This window comes from Thermobia domestica, chromosome 13 (genome assembly GCF_964235325.1).
Source record: "Thermobia domestica chromosome 13, izTheDome1.hap1.1, whole genome shotgun sequence".
Lineage (NCBI taxonomy): Eukaryota > Metazoa > Arthropoda > Insecta > Zygentoma > Lepismatidae > Thermobia > Thermobia domestica.
In genome coordinates this window covers 162,559,179-162,577,018 of record NC_137466.1, presented here as the reverse complement: position 1 = coordinate 162,577,018, position 17,840 = coordinate 162,559,179, and the positions used below count along the sequence as shown (strand labels likewise).

At 35.1% G+C, this 17,840-nt stretch overlaps 1 protein-coding gene and 1 long non-coding RNA gene across 29 annotated transcripts in view; one reads left to right on the top strand and one right to left on the bottom strand.

Moving 5' to 3' along the window:
- The window catches only part of LOC145668699 (uncharacterized), an 867,338-nt gene that overhangs the window by 205,535 nt on the left and 643,963 nt on the right, over window positions 1-17,840 (top strand). The window contains exon 4 of one of the 3 annotated variants that reach the window (XR_014128070.1): window positions 1,527-1,618. The exons of the other annotated variants lie outside the window; for them this stretch is intronic. This is a non-coding gene — a long non-coding RNA (uncharacterized LOC145668699). The remainder of the gene's footprint in view (window positions 1-1,526; window positions 1,619-17,840) is intronic. 3 annotated transcript variants of the gene reach the window in all.
- trol (terribly reduced optic lobes) overlaps window positions 1-17,840 on the bottom strand; it is a 1,284,884-nt gene that overhangs the window by 638,101 nt on the left and 628,943 nt on the right. The gene's annotated exons all lie outside the window — the stretch shown is intronic.

The following is a 17,840-nucleotide window of genomic DNA, read 5'->3' as shown; positions in this document are numbered from 1 at the left end:
AACACAAACAGGCAATAAATGCACATTCGCTCAGTTCAAGCACAACTTTCACATTCTTCATACATCTTCAAGCAGGCAAAATTAACAGTTTACACTACCTCAGCACCTAGTATAATTTTAAAAGTATAATTTTCGCATCCATACAACAAAACAGGCCATTTTTACTGAATTAAAGTCGAATTTTCGAATTCATAAAATAGCAACAGACAAAATTATGTTTTTACTTGTGAGTTTTTTTTTTTCAATTTTAGTCGCAACGTCATTTACAGGTATTAAAATACAAAAGCTGCTGAAATTGGATGACGTATAAAAAGAGACCAGACTGAATCAGGTATGGATTAAAGCAAGAAATGAAAAAACTGCTCAGTCGACTAACTAGGAAAAAAAAATCTGTCGTCGTCCAGTATACTACATGACATTCTCTGCCACCAATAGGTGTCAACCATCTTATTAAGTTCCCCCTATACGCCTCCTCCAGCTTAGACAGAAAGAAACATTTTTAAGTATCTTTATTAGACAAACGACCACTTTTTTCCTATAATTTGAGAGGGGGAGAGTGTAGAAAACCATCCATTTCAATTCAAACATACACACACACACACACACACACACACACACACACACACACACACGCACACATACATATAAAATACAAGTAAGCTAACGCTATTCGTCCAACGGACAGATGAGAACATTACCACCGCACCTAATAATCCTCTTTCAGCTAAATCTAAAATGACAAGCTAAAATACACATGACGTAGCCACATAAATTGTTTCCTAACAGGAGAGGACGGAGCAAAGGCAGAGGGGGACATATAAAGTGAGGAATCTGTAATTGGTGGTAATCGTATCCCGGGTGGTCCCGTCAATTTCATGCCAGAATAAAAGAAAAAAATATATACTAAAAAATAAACAAAAAAGAGGAAGAAAAGCTGTGTAATTCTTTTTTTTTTTCAGCACCGAATGAAAATAAAACAAGAAAGACTTCAGTGAGAACAGAATGCCAATAAAGTCGAGGTAGCTGTGTAGTAGCAAATCATTAATGTATTCAGAACACATCTGTCAGAGCATGTAGAGAGGATTTCTCTATACACGAACGGGCGCATCTTTCAAAGCAAATCTATCTACAGCTATAGGCGTCATACATTTAACAAGGTTGGTACACTCCTCCCTCTCCTAAAAGTACTGTCGTATATGAATCGAGGCGTGTCGTTGTAACAAACACTTAAAAAAAAAAAAAAAAAAGAAAGAAAGAAAATCCACATGACAGGGTTTTGAAAAATATATCAAGTTTGATAAATTTACTACATGAGTGAAAACGAGTACACACATTCATTATCCTGAAAAGGCTAACACTTTATACAGAATGGCGTGTTAATAATCACGTAAAGCATATTCTATTAGTTTGGTGCGAATGAAATATCCAATCCCCAAATGCGTCATTTCCAAATGACCTTCCCCTAAAAAAACAATGAAAATCATACAAAGAGATTCCTAATTAATCAAAATAGTTCTCGTTTACAGACGCACGCTCAGCCAGCGACTGGATTCCGTGACCAAAAAAAGCATGGGATCTGCTACTCGAAGAAGTCCACATTGCGCCGAAAAATCACCAGGTAAGGTTTACCTTTTCAAAAAAAAAAAAAAAAAAAAAGTAGTCGGTGGGAGAGACATCAGGAGAATATGGTTGTTGAAAAGAGTTTTATGTTCCGTGAAGAGTCTGTGCTGGCTTTTGAATGTTTGTTTAAAATCAAACCTTAAAAACTTACCAATTTACGTATAACTTTCGACAAACAGGCCTCTATAATGCCCCCAAGTAAATATTATCAGAGGTGGATCTACAAGGTAAAAACTGGGGGAGGGGGCAACCAGAATCCAGATTATGATGAGTATACCATGAGTTTTACTATAAATTTTCAAAAATATATAAATAATTGCTTCAATTATTTTTGTTACTCAAAAAACTGGGGGGCCTAGGCCCACCTGGCCACGGGCTATATTCGCCACTGAATTTCTTCAGACTTCTTTGCTTATCCCCTTCCTCTCTGCCCTCTCTCTCCGTTAAACAACAGCAACAAAATTAGATGGAATCGCTTGTTTAAGCTAATGCTATGTATTCATTCATGAACTTAAGATAGACAAGAGAGACTGTCGCTCTGGGAGATATAACTTCAAATACACAAATAAGATGAATATCTGGCATTTAACACTCTGTATTACTAAATCCATTAGCACGCACGTAGTCTATTTTTATCATTTGCACCGTAGTAATTCAGGAACGTTTAATTAGTCCATTACATCATCACAATAGCTTTAGTAATGATCATAGTAGTAAAAGCGTTTTATTGCACAGGCAGTTTATATTAGGCGCTCTGGGCAGGGGGTCTGAATCACGCCAGTGCGTTATAGACAGGAGTGTCATTTCAGATTTTGCTTTGGGGGGGGGCAAGACCCCTTGATATAAGTAAAATTTCGCGTTTTTCACTGATTTATTACTATTCTATTGATAAAATCTATATACATCTCAAACTCAGAGGGGGGCAAATGCCCCTCCCTGCCCCCCTAAATGACGCCCCTGGTTATAGAATCTGCGATGAGTGGTCGAAGAGAGACGGTATGCGGTGGTATGCCATACAGCCTCTGGTTTTTCAGTGATGAAGGTAACATACGATTAAAACATACCGTCACTGGAAGGTAGACGTTAAATACCTTTAATCAATCCATTTTTATACACAATAATTGGCGAATAGCTTTGCATGTAAAAAGATTTAATTTCTTATGTAAAAATAATTTCTAAGTTGACAACACCGACATTTTTGTTATTTTCCCTACCTTTTCCTTTTAAAATGAGGTGTCTTCACAGTTCACCTAGTTTATATTTTCATGTGCCGTATTGAATCATTTCTTTATATATGTGTGCGTGTCTTATTGCCTTAATACATATAAATGTCGTGTTGTGAGCATGGGCGGATTTAAAGGTAGTCTGCTGTGCGGGTTAGACCTGCTGTGGGTTTGGAATACCCCAAAGTCAAGTATGTAAATAGAAACGCAATCTTTTAGGTAACATACCATCACTGTATTTCAACATTTAGATAGCCGGTATGTCGAGTCAAAATCGTAATGAAACATACCGCTTCTGTTTTTTTTTTTTTTTCCCACTTCGAACACTGATTATATATCATATACAAGGCACGTTTCCGAAGTTCTAGGAATTTTGGTTAACTTTTTCATTTTCTAGTTAACCTCTATACTACGCACATTTTACTTTTTCAATATAATGCACATTTACTTGTATGCATTTAGCCCAAATATCAGGAAAATGAGGAAATAATTCCCAACGAAAATCACTTCAAACATTCTGTGTTTGGCAACCTAAGTAGTCTTGGATTGTCTTGTTGCAGTGATGGTTTCGTATGCAGCTTTCTAGGACAATTTTTGACGAGCATTTCTCGCACTGGACGAGGCAAAACGTCTGGAATAGTACGTCGCATTAATTGTAATTCCATTTGGTAGGTAATCCATTATGATTATACCATTACAATGAAAAAAGATAGTAATTATTACCTCTAGAACTGAGTTAACTGTGTGAGCTTTTAAAAGAAGCCTTGTTCTGATCTTCGTCACTCCTTAGATTGACTTTTTGTTTTCGGGTTAAGTATTAGATCTAGGTGTGTCTGTTATTATTAATCTACGCCAAAATTAGTCGCCAGAAAGTTGCAAAAGGTCTCGAACCTGACGACAAGTTCCCATTCTAATCAACTTTTCTTGTCATTTGCACTAATGACACAAATCTCACTGCACTTATAATAATCGTCTATATCATTCTTCAATAGTCTATTTACAACAATGATGTTCGTGCCATTTATCGCAGTGTTAGGTCAGGGTTTAAATCGATCAATCTGCCGATACACTGTGGTTTTGGATTCTGTAGAATCTCTAAACACTGTAGACAAGGGCGCCCATCAGGGGGACAAGGTGGGGCGCTCGCCCCCCTAGAGGAAATTGTACTTCAAAATATCGAAAATCCATTGGAATTTTTACATTAGTTACAGCAAAATTTGAAACTATTTTTGAAACATCGCTTGTACTTACCCCCCCCTTTTGGAAACCACAATATGGGCGCTCTTGATTGTAGATAAAAGTTTCACAATTTCTGATGATTTTTACCCTTCATACTACCCATCTATATATCTATCTATTTATATATATTTATATATATTTTAAATTTACATCTTCGATAGTGGCAAGGGTAAACACTTTAGGTTCGTACACAGACTTATGAAGTGGTCAAATAATACTGAACAGCTTTGAGTAAAAGCGCTAGAGAAATGTATGCCATGTTATGATGTTATGAATAGTATACAATTCTGTTGTTATTTAGAAATTCACCGAATCTTGGACACATTCCCCGTATAACACAACAAAATATATTAACTCTTCCAGTTCGTTTATGGAACAAGTTTATTACCTTCTGTCAGAAACATCCACCTTCATTTCTTGTTGATGATTTATATAGTATGTTACACAATCTAATGGCGATTATGAACATAACATCCATACAAAGAAAGATGGTTTATTTTAATGCTTAATCTTTTTTATTATTATATTAAAATTTCGTTCTTCTTTGGCACGCATATGAAATATAAGACGATCATAGCTAACCACACAATACGATATTAGGTTATAATTATGATTTATAATTACTTTTTTTAAAAAATATTGTTACGAGCCGCACTCCTTATAAAATGTTATACGTGGGAGCAACAAGTGACGTAGGCTCCCTCTATTCATTGTGTAAAGGATGTGTTATGAAGACGTAAACACTAAAATTTATGACTTTTTTTTTTTTTTGTATATGCTTGTATATCACTTGTGGTCCATTAACTTCATTTAGACAAGTAACACGAGGCCACCCTTCTTTTTTGCATTGAGATGCACTTTATCTTTACAGTACGTATACATTATTTTAAAAAAGTCTTCATTTATGGCGTCTTTAGACACCCTCACTCTTTACTCAATGTATCCAAGAGCCAAGTGATAATTGCGATGGGCGTCGCGTAAGTACTGTTTAGAGGTCACTACTTATTGAATTTACAGAGGTAACGAACACTTTGTTCTTAGAAAAGCGGTCACTACACATAGAAACTGACTATTAAAGTCCATCTTCATTAACAAACTCGCCAACACATGTGATTGCTTTGGAAAAAAGGTGACAAAAATGCCGCTTCTCAACGAACACTTAATTTCATTTTAATGTTTCCTTTTTTCACACTTTTAAGTCGTTCTTTCTCATACTGCAGAAGAATCATGTTCATGTCGCAAGTACAACAACGAATCTTTTTCTCAATGTCCTAAGAAAATACAATGAATGTTGTCTATCTTGGCAGCCATCGGTCCGACTGAAAAGTGACCAACTCTCAGAAAATAAATCGTCCATGCTAGTCAAGTGGCTAGCGCGCACTTTCCTTGGAGGGAGTCCCGGGTTCAATTCCCAGTGGAAAAAATACTTGATGGAGTTCGGATTTAACCTTAAGCTGTAGATTCACGTCTCATATAGTTGAAACAATGCTATACTTGAACAAAACAAAGAAGTCACAGAAAATGAAGTTTCTAAAGCAAAGGACATCACACAATAATCACAGAAATTGGATTTCGGTGGAATTGCTTGAAACCGTGATATGTTGTAGATATTGTGTTCCTGAGAAAAAGTCTCAATTGGCACAAACATCAATCTCTGACCGTTTAGCCAGTACAGGGCCACTTTTTTTTTTTTTTTTTTTTTTTTTTTTTTTTTTTTTTTTTTTTTAAGCCCCAGATCTAGATGATAATATTTTGGATTATGACTAAAACCGTGTGTGTTTTGTTTCACAGTGTGAAACTACAGTAGACTTCCAAACTATACAAATTCAAAAATCAAGCCTAAAGTAGTATATATAATAAGGTAAAAAATAGAAGCTGTTTCTCGGACGCTGAATCCATGTTGAAAAAACTATTACCCGCTATCCTTTACTGTCGTTATTCTATATCGATAAAGTTTAAAGTCGGAAATCGTTAATTTGGACAACTTTCGGCTTGAAAAGAGGATTAAGGGAAGAGATAGAACATATTATCGAGGTGCTAAGTCAATTGACAAAAGCCGTTGTCGGTATTTCTTACAGTTTTTGCTCTATGGAACTAGTATTGAAACCGGAAGTACTAGTAAATCCAACCAGTTCCGGGTGGACAGGATGTTGCAAGTTGTGATTATATATATATATATATATATATATATATATAGTCTTGAACTGTTATATTGGTTGCAGAAAACCACTTGTCGCTATGGTGTATTACCATTTTTGTTCTATGGCGATAAGTGTTGAAACTGAAGTGAGTTAATTTGAACCACTTCCGGTTTGAATAGACGGTTAATGGAGAAGATGGAACTATTCTTGGGACGCTGAATCGATTGCAGAAAACAGTATCTCGATATTTCGTACCGTTTTTGATCTGTGGAAATCAGTCTTAAAATCGAAAGAAATAGTAAAATTGAACCACTTCCGGTTTCTGTAGAGTGTTGTGATTTCTCTTGAGACCCTGAATTGATTGTATAAAACCGCTTGTCGCTATTACAATTTTTGTTTTACGGCGATGAGTGTTAAAACTGGAAATGAATAATTTAAATCACTTTTAGTTTGAATAGAGGCCTAACGGAGGAGATCAAGATATTGTGGGACGCTGAATCGATAGGAAAAAAAAAAAAAACATTTCGATATCCCTTACTGGTTTTGCTCTGTATAAAGTAATATTAAATTTGAACCATTTCTGGTTGCGGTAGAACTTTGCAAATAGGCATAGTATGGCTTTGAAACACTAAATCGATCACACAAAGAACTTCTTGTTATGCTACCGTTTTCATACTATGGCGATAAACTTTGAAACCGGAAATGATTGATTTGAAACACTTCCAGTTTAAACAGGGTTAACGGGGAAGATAGAACCTATTCTTGAGACTGTATCTCTCGCCATCTTGCTTCCATACCTGTCGGACGGACGGACGGAAAGGCCGTTTTATAAGATTTCCGACATTTTTGCATAGCATAGTTGGACGTCTAATAAACAGTCACATTTCTCTTTGCCTTCTATTTTAACCTTTCTGCTGGAGTTGAAAATAAATCTACAATTTCTCCACGAAGACTGGGTCTCTCTCTCTCTTTATATAAAAAGAAGTGCATTCAGTTCCGGAAGGGACAGGCATACTGCCAGTGAGTCTCCTATGACGTAAGCGAGTGCATCCCACTAAAGTAATATGCTCGAAATAAAAATAACATTATGTGTGTGCAGCTGAAAGAATGAACTGAATAAGACAAGCGAGGGGCGAACACATTATTAGAGCTGTTCTTCATTATGTCTATCATTGTAAAGGTTAAATAGGCCCTTCTTCCCAAACTAGACTAAACAACATACGCATGAATATTTTAGTCTTATAATAAAAGACATGTCTTCAAACAAGCATGCATTCCAAAGTGATTCTGGGAAGAAAGAAGAAAAATATAAACGTTTTCACTCATAAATTAGAAAGCAAAAAACGTATTTTTCTTCAACTCTTCCCTGATTAAGAACTGAGAAATAAAATAACTCTTCTGTACACAGATAATGAATGATGTGTCTTTCATTACGAAAGTTGATGACAGTGCACTTCTTAATACTGTACGTAGGTCAACTGCAAGTGAGAAAGTCTGTAACTGGAGGACGGGACTTCCCCGTATCGTGGACTACGAACCCCAGTTGTGCTGTCTAAATATGGCAATTTATTTTTGTAATTTAACTTCCGCGTCCGGAATGCTTATATATATACATCAGCAGACACAATTCCAGGTAAAACAGTAATATGAAGCCCAACTTCTTTTTTTTTTTTTTTTTTTAATTTCGTAACATGTATACAGAATCCAACGTTGCCAGGGCATGTATTATTCTCCACGTGTTGAGGTTGCATAAAATTAAATAATAATAATAATAATAATAATAATAATAATAATAATAATAATAATAATAATAATAATAATAATAATAATAATAATAATAATAATAATAAACATACAACTGTTATTCAGTAAACATAAAGAATACTTACGCCTAAGTCCACTGTCAACTTGAATATCGGGGAAAAACAGCACACACAGCTTGAGTTTCACAATATTTCTCTTGAAAATGAATTACTCTATATTATATAGTTACATATCATATTATGAGTTAACTGATGTGACACTGAACAAGGTGTAAGTGTGTTGGACAGAATTTCGCATAGAATGAAGCCACCTAAGTCCACTATATTTGGTACACAGATAGATGTCTACCATATCTAATCATGTACGATGTCAAGTTTTCGATATTCGGCTCGGGGGATCATTAGATAGTTATACACGTTCATTTTCTGAACATTTGTAAGAGCGCCTTGTGTGTATGCAACCCAATTTACTTATTTGTTTTGCGAGCTTAAATAACGTCAGAGGATAAATACCCGAGAAATGAAATGGAGACATAGTATTTGTTTTCCTTTTTCTAAATCCAGATTCTGTGGGCAACGACGGTTCCTATTTTTATCCAGATTCTAAATCAACACGGGCGCTTACAGCTAGTTAATAAATAATACACTTGTGAAATATAATAAAAATCGCTAGTCGTTCTCGGAAAAGATTTTAAAAAATACCCTGAGGAAAATTTTTCCTCTTAGAATTTTACTAAAATAAATGAGTAGTCGAACTATGAGATCATTAAAGTTTGTCTACTGAAGATTAACATTCCTTTTCACCACCAAATCTACATGGGACATAGACCCACAGACTGAAATGGAATTCAAACCATTGTAATACACTCAAATTTCGAAGCTCTCCCACCGGGATACCGTGCACCAAAGGTAAATGCGCTAGTCACTAGACCAGCAGAAGGACAAGATTTATAAAGAAACAATTGGCGTATGTGTTTTATTTGATTATAAACCGACACCATTGTATGCTTATTCCTGGAAATAAGAAAAGAAAAATTTAACATATATATTTAATAATTTTGTCTTAAAGTTGTTCATTAAAATTCACAAAAAGAGACTTAAGGGTGAGCTTAGGGTATTCGAATTACTATTGCATAGTAATTTATATACGGATGTTGTTAGTATTTTCATTAACAACACTTTAACGTAACACAAGCACACAATATAATAACACAGGTCTGCAACCAAAAAGCTGTTTGAATAAGTTTAGCTGATTTTTATACTTCTGGGTGCACCGAAGTCGAAAATGATCCCCGTTTCTTTCTAGGACGTCAAGTTTTTGCACAATCGAAATGTAACGTGGTCAAACAGGTAGCTGGAAATCGCTAAATTGCAAATGCATCACACGAAAATAAAAATGACCATGGAAGATTAAATGTATTTGTGCTCCCCGAAACACGAAAATACATGTATATTGTTCCGGATGGGGATTACTGACACATATCATAATGTGTCATGAATGAGAGTACAAGATTACAATGGAAAACCAAACACAATAAATCTGTTCATAAAACGAATTTAGTAAGATTATATCTTAGATTTGTAAAATGTTGGTAAGTAGTTCTGGATACACTGTTTGTTGCTCAGATACTACGAGTACGCGAGTACGCGGGTTTTTGTTGGCCCTGATATTAGAAAACTCATATCGGACAGACTTCATCAGTTCAATGACTCCAACTCAAAAAGAGGCTTGGGTTGCCTTTATCGTGGTCATCAAAATGTTTTTAGAAAACTGAAAGGACACACAGTACAAGGAAATGGTGGAAAAAATGTTGCACGCGTTCCGAAATCTTAGTTGTTCCATGAACTTAAAAGTCCATTTTCTCAACTCCCACCTTGACTACTTTCCTGACAATGTGGGAGCAGTGAGTGAAGAGCAGGAAGAGCGTTACCATGAAGATATCAGAGAAATGGAACGACAGTATCAGGGGAACTGGAGTGTTACGATGATCGCAGACTACTGCTGGATGTTGTTTAGGGGTCTTCCGGCAGCCACATACAAAAGGACAAGCTCCAAACAAAGTTTGAATTTTAAAAAAAAGACGGTTTCATAATAAATCTGATTAAGGGTGGTATTACTTTTTTTAACGGTTGTCATTCCTGGATTCAGCGCACCCCGACACATACGAATCAGTTAACTAAACCGAAACAGCTTAGCACTGTTTTATTTTTGCAGACCTGTGTAATTAAGAACATTTATATGGATACAAAATTAGTAAGTACTACCTCTGTATATTGCGTAACTATCCTTTTCTTTCCTTTAAAATGTTAACTAAAAAAAAACTGAGAATTATGGACGGCGTGGCTCAGTGGTAATTCTCAGTCAGGGTGCAAGTGATCCCTGGTTCTATTCCAGTCTATATAAGTTTGAAGTGGGCAACATTGTGTCCGTAGATTTTCTCGAGATTCTCCCGTGTCCTTCCACACTCTCATTTTATTAATTTCTTCGAAAATCATTTACTTTCATTGCCTCTCAGTGGTCCCTCCTCTTAAGAACAGTGATTGTTAAAAATTTTTGAGTGACGGCACACTTTACTGAACGTCCAGGAAACCAGGGCAGGGTTTCTCAACCTAGGGGTCGCGACAGGGTTTCATGGAGGCTGCGAAGATAAGCGGAAAAGGTAAATATAATTAGAATCTAATACCGGAAAAATATTTTTTAAAAAAATATTTTGAATTCTGCTCTGATAGGAATACTTTTATTTTTATACACACTGTTAAGAACAACAAAAAATTAAGGTCTACTAAACATTTTCAACAGATGCAGAGTTGTTTAAAAATCAATTTAAATGAAAGAAGTACGACATGAAACTAATGAGTATTGCATATTGAAATACCAGGAAAATACAAATGCAACAAAACCTGCATATTAAAATACAATTAAAATTGAAAGCTAATGAGATACTTGAGCATGGTGTGAATTCACTAATGCTGCAACGTCCGGTTCAATCTTTCGTGACGCACAATATCAAATCATTTAAAATACTCAACTTTTTAAATAACTATCCAAGTTAAAAAAAATAGAAATTGCTTTATTTTTTTCATTATATGACCCAGAATTAAGGAAGTTATGAAGTTTTAAAATTTTCAAACGGCTTCTATTTTTAAACAGGATGATGGGTTGGATCCAATATTTGTAATATGAAATGTACTGACTAAATTTGGTTTTAATCCATTCGCTTCTAGGGAAATTACTGTATCCACTATATAAAAGAAATGGATTCTACTGTTATAGAAATAGATTAATATCATGAGATCTGCGCAATATGCATATTAAAAATCCCACACAAGCTTATTGCAAATCAGAAATTATAAGAGGGGTTGCTGGCAAAAGGTTGTGATAAATTGAAGGTCGTAATAGGAATTCGGTTGAGAACCACTGGTTTAGCCTACAGAGGATAACCGTTGGAGGTAAAACTCGAAGAACGAATAGCTTTCCCCATCGTATCCCTTAAAATTTACGCCACTGGGCACGAGATCCAAGTCACGCCGCCAATAAATATATTTTTGATGTCACTATTAGCTTCTTCGCAATTGAAAACAAATACCGATCGGCCATGGTGCTCCCGATAGCTCCATACCAAATTCGTGACTAAGAACCGTACTGTGTGGAAGAATAAAAGAGCTTAAAAATGTCACTTTAAACAACAATAATAACATCTCTTTCTTAGACAGACTTGCTTGTCCATGATATTAAATTATGAAATAAAAAGTCTCTGAAAACTTTATGGGTCACGCCAGTTAACTCAATTACAGATACACGCCTTTAAGGAAGTTTAAATAAAAGAAGTGTGTCCTGCAGTGAGAAGATGATATCATATTTAGTAACGGAAAAATAATAATAAAAAATAATCAAACAAAAAAATGACGCTTATGTCAGGCTTACTAAAGTAACTGTTACGATGTTAGTTGCTTAGCTACCCCTCCGCCACGCCACTACCAGGAAGAATTCATCAAACTGATCCCTCTAAGTCGCCGTGTTATATTGAATTGGGTAGATGCATTTGGAGACGGCTCCAAGCCTTTTGTTAATTGGTGCTGTCATGCTATTTGGCAGCGAGTAAGTAACATAATATGGGTTGCTCCACTTGCGAACTACTGCAACTGCATTTATATATACGTCAAGATCAGGATTGGCAGCAACTGTGGTCTCAGCTGACAGGCTGTCCTGTTTCCTTCCATCACCCATCACAGCGTGATTCACAGATAATTATGTATTTATGCATAAGAGAAAAGAACAAAGAGTGATCAAGACATCACGTCATGGATAACGGTTGGATTGGAAGATCATATCTTCATCAACCTTTGTTGTAGTTGCTTTCAAAGTAAATAGATGGCACTTAATACACGCACATACAGTTAGTCGCTACAATACAAACATCTTGGTTAATGTTTTTACACAAAATAAGCTCACGATAGCTTCCTAACTTTTAGAGAAGGCGCGGTTAAGACTTTCAGGCGTCCCGAATTTACATAATATGCCTCCGAAAAAAAAAATGTTCAAAAGTCTAAATGTCCCGTTTGTTTTCAAAACATAAGCTAATATCAATATTTAAAAATACACCCTTTATTAGTCATCGATACTCAACTGATAGGAATAACTTACTCTTTTATTAGTCATCGATATTCAACTGATAGAAATAATATATTTTATTAGTCATCGATATTCAGCTGATAGAAATAATATCTTTTATAAGTCATCGATACTCAACTGATAGGAATAATATGCTCTTTTATTAGTCATCGATACTTAACTGATAGGAATAATCTACTCTTTTATTAGTCCTCGATATTCAACTGATAGGAATAATCTACCCTTTTATTAGTCATTAATATTCATCTGATAGGAATAACCTACTCTTTTATTAGTCATCGACACTCAACTGATAGGAATAATATACTCTTTTATTAGTCATCGATACTCAACTGATAGGGATAATCTACTTTTTTTATTAGTCATCGATATTCAACTAATAGGGATAATCTACTTTTTTTTATTAGTCATCGATATTCAACTGGTAGGAATAATCTACTCTTTTATTAGTCATCGATATTCAACTGATAGAAATAATATACTCTTTTATTAGTCATCGATACGCAACTGATAGGAATAAATATTATCTCTATCACACACTTTTAGTGAATGTATGTTGGCCTATTATTTAATTAATTCCGATACTTCTGCAAAAAGCAAGTGCACAACTATGAATATAACTTACTCTCAATTTCCATAGGGTGTCCCATTTTGTAGTATGACTTTTCATAGGATGTCCTAGTTTTTTAGTCTGGGAGCTTAGGCATGGTAGATCAGCGTCAGAGTGCTTATCCCTAGTGCTATCGGTCAACGTTAACAATTCAGTCCCGGATCACGTGTTTTTTGGTGGAATATATAGCCTTCATCGATTTTCCCCTATATTTTGACAATGCTGTCTTGATATTATCTAGGCTAGCGTTTTTTTTAATTTTTTTAAACTATAACCAACTAGAAGAGTTTTAGTGAGAATGGAATTTAGCGTTCATTTCAGCACTGAGGCTTTATAGGACAAGAACCTAAAATTTTAAGACGGAATTTGAAACCACTGTAATGCACTGAAACTTTTCACGGCTTTCCCACCAGGAATCAAACTTGGGACTTCGCCACGATTCCCGGTGGGACTTGGGGAACAATTTTTAGTTTCGTAATGTGTAACCAATACATTGGTCAAACATCGGCGTCGAATTTCCCTATCTTTTAATTCGAGTAGCTTTCCAAATTGCTGACGAAGCTGGACCAATCTTGGAAAATTGTATTTCCACCGAGGGTCAAAGTCCATTAGTAAGAAAGACACAGATAATAATTATTCAGCTTTCAAAGTCAAAAGTAATGAAGAAACTTAAGGAAAAATAAATCGTAACTTGTAAGCTAAAATTCGACGCAGGATTTACGGAAATAAGCAAATGATACGGTATATAGGAGCATATTGAACGTAAGTCATTCAGAGGATTTAATCGTTGGCTTACCGCATTTTGGGCACGAGACCCGAGCTCGATTCCCGGTGGGAGCTCATGAGAGGTTCGAATTCCATGTTGATCTGTAAATTTACATCTTATATACTGACTGTACTGACAACGAAATCCTACACTCGAAAATAACCAAATCATTCAGACGTATGTTTTTATCGACAAATTAAAACTGTCAGAAAATACGTGTGTAAAGGGGTGAAGAAGGAGCAATATATGTTACATTGTTTTTCATCCACTAATACTCTTAGAACTTCCCATTTCTATGATGACGATAATGATGATGGGGACTAAGCAGACCTTGGTGAAGGTCAAACGGGTAATGTTATTGCCGACAAGAGGAAAAGAGCAGGGGCACGCCAGATCTCGTGGCGATGGTTAGGGTAGCCCAGCATCATCTCACTCATTCTCGTGCAAGCGTAGGCAGGAAAAATTGGAGAGAATGGGTGATAAATGCATGCGTCACTGCATTGCGGGGGAGCTGACATAAGGTGAGGACTTCAGTCTCACATACATATATATGTATATTTATAAACATGACATGCTTTCAGGGACCACAACATCAATCAAAGTCAAAAATTCTTGAAAACTTCATAATCCGTGAAAAAAAGTCAAGAAAAATACATTATAAACCACTTTATATAATAGAAAATAAAGTTTGAAGTACATATTTAGGTAAAATAATGTAATACATCTTAAAATTCTATTACACGGTAGTTTGTCTTTAAGAAGATGGAGCTAAAGGTCATTCACCTTTTTTAAAATGTAAAAAATTTACTGTAGGTAAACTATACGAAAATAATGTTAAACACGCTGCTATAGTGTCAAGGGTGGGAGGGAAGGTATAGGCTTTTGACACCATCTCGAAATAGTCAACTTGGGTTTCCTACGACACAAGAATTGAGATTGTCTCGTCTCGAGCAAGAGTCGTGAAATTGATGTCTCATTTCGGAAAGTGTAACTGTTTCAATTGGAAGAGCTCTGTCTCGTTTCGTGGACAACCCTAAAGTCGCGTATACACTGATCCCCACTATATTATGAAATTTAGCAGCTGTAATCAAGATTGTTCCTTTTAAAGCAATAACCTTGCCTAAAAATAAATTGAAAGTATGACCCCCTACAATTCTAGAGAAAGGAAAACAATATGCTAAACAATATGCCTATAATATGTAATCTGCTTCTTTAACATGCTATTTTTTTTTTTTTATCGATAACTGTACCTAAACATTGCTTTATGATTATTACTAGGATGAAAGAGTAGTTTGAAAACATTAGTTCCAAATGGACTTGGTTCCCCACTCTCACTCACTCACTCACACACACACACACACAGAGAGAGAGAGAGAGAGAGAGAAAGAAAATAAACTAAGCAGATTAGCATCATGATTGATAACTCAGACTAATTTTATTTGCTATAAATGATAATATATTTTTAAAGAAACTTAACATGTATTTGTAAAGCTAGTATTTACCGCTTCTTCATCATACATTCTGAAAAGTACATTAATATTACACGTACAACAAAACGTACACCTCCATCCTGGATCAATATAACCAGTGGTGCTATTCAGCCGGTTCACACCGGTTCACTAGAAACCGGTTGTTAAAATATTTCGAGTTCGCAGAACCGTTTGTTACACCCAAACATAAGAGTGTAGTGATGAGGGTTATTTATATTTGAATCACATACATACGCACCAATTGCCGATTCATTGCTGGATTAAGGACTTTCCAATACTATTTGACAAACGACTATCTTGAATAATTCGTTTCAAAGATATTCACAGTGCTATCTAATTTCGTCACACCACCTTATGTTAGGACGCTGTGTAAGTCTCTTCTTGTCACTTCTGGTATCCAGTAATATATTTGCTTTTGTTTGCCTTGTGTGGTTTGTTTGCTAAGAGAGTTATATCTATCTGTCTACCTATCCATCTAATCGCTTTCTCTTTCTCTCGATATATAGCCCTATAATTGTTAAAAAAATTAGAATAGCACCACTGAATATAACTACTTCTATAACAACATGGATCATGCCATCCACAAGAAAACTTGATCGATACAATCGAATTTATTTCAGATAATTACTTCTACAATCCTGAATTTTTGCTCGTTCAAAAATTTGCTCATTACAAGCCTGATTTTTCCGCTTCAATCAAAATCTTGTTTACAATAATACTGATTTTTGTTTTGTGTCAGTGCTTATTATAAGCCTGACTTATGTCTTAACTTGCTGACTCTACTCCTGATTTTTGCTTGCCTCCGGTCCAAACTTGTTCTCTCTAAGCTGATTTTTTCATTGGTCAAAATCTTGAACATTACAAGACTAATTTTTGTCTTTTGGTCTAAAACTTACTCATTACAAGCCTGATTTCTATCTTTGATCAAAAATTTGTTCAAAATAACCACGATTTTTGTCTTCTGTTAAAAATTTGTTTATTGTAATAAGACTAATTTTTGCGAAACTTGCTCACCATAACACCAATTTTTGTCTTCGCTCAAAAAACCTAATTACTGTACACTTATATTTTCTTCAATTATAAACTTGCTTACTACACAGCTGTATTTTCTTTGGTCAAAAGCCTGCTCATTGTACGGCTGAATTTCACCTTTCGTCACAAAAAAAAAAAAAAAAAAAAAGGTATTACTCGAGCAGACGGCTCTACCAAATTGTCACACATCTATCGCATTTTCCGGTTTCTTCTTGCACAGTATGTACTAAATGAGGAGCTAATGCATAAACCACGATAATATTACGCTCTTTATCTTTCTAATTCTTTGTAATAGAATCGTATATTGCATTACATGCATCGCAAACGTCCATTGCTAACACGAACAGAATATTCCCGCCGTTTATTTCCACCTTTTTCGCGCCCTTGTACTCTTCCGTCTTCCACTTCAGTAAATAGTTACACTTAGAATACGTTCATTACTACTCAAAATATATTTGAATATGATATCCACTGACAGAAATTACTTATATTCACACTCCTTTTCTTTTACGAAAAGTGTTTCACATCGTATTTTACCTATAAATTTTATTTTTGGTAGAGCCGTCTGCTCGAGTGAACCCAAAAAAAGTTAACTGCAAGACTTGTTTCCCATTGGTCAAAAACTTATTCACTACAGGACTGATTTTTGGCTTCGACCAAAAACATGGTTCTTGAAAGCCTGATTTTTGACTTCGATTAAAAACTTGTTTATTACACGGCTGTTTTCTTTGGTCAAAAACAAGTTTACTACAAGGCCGAATTTTGCCTTTCGTCGAAAACTTGCTCACTACAAGACTGATTTATATATATATATATATATATATATATATATATATATATATATATATATATATATATATATATATATATATATATATATATATATATATATATATAAACCTCTTATTATATCCCTGATCTTTGTCTTCTGTAAAACTTACGTATGATGCGCCTCATTTCTGTATTTGATCAAACACTTACCTATCATAAACTTGATTTTCATCTTCGCTCACAAACTTGCTCATTACAAGGTTGAGTTTTGTCTTCGGTCAAAATTTTACTCACTACAAGTCTAAATTTTGTCTAAGTCAAATAGCTGGATAAAGTAAATGAAATTTATAACACTCAACGAACCCTTTCTTCAACAACGCAGAGAATCCGGATATCAATTAAAAGGTTCAGGACATCGCTTCCCCAGATTCGCTTCAGATTGGAATACTGTAATTTTGGTGATCTATGGTATTCAATATTACAAGGTGTTTCGAAAAGCAGGTTTAGTCGACGTAAGCATTTTCATAAAACCAACTTGCGAAGAAGGGTGCA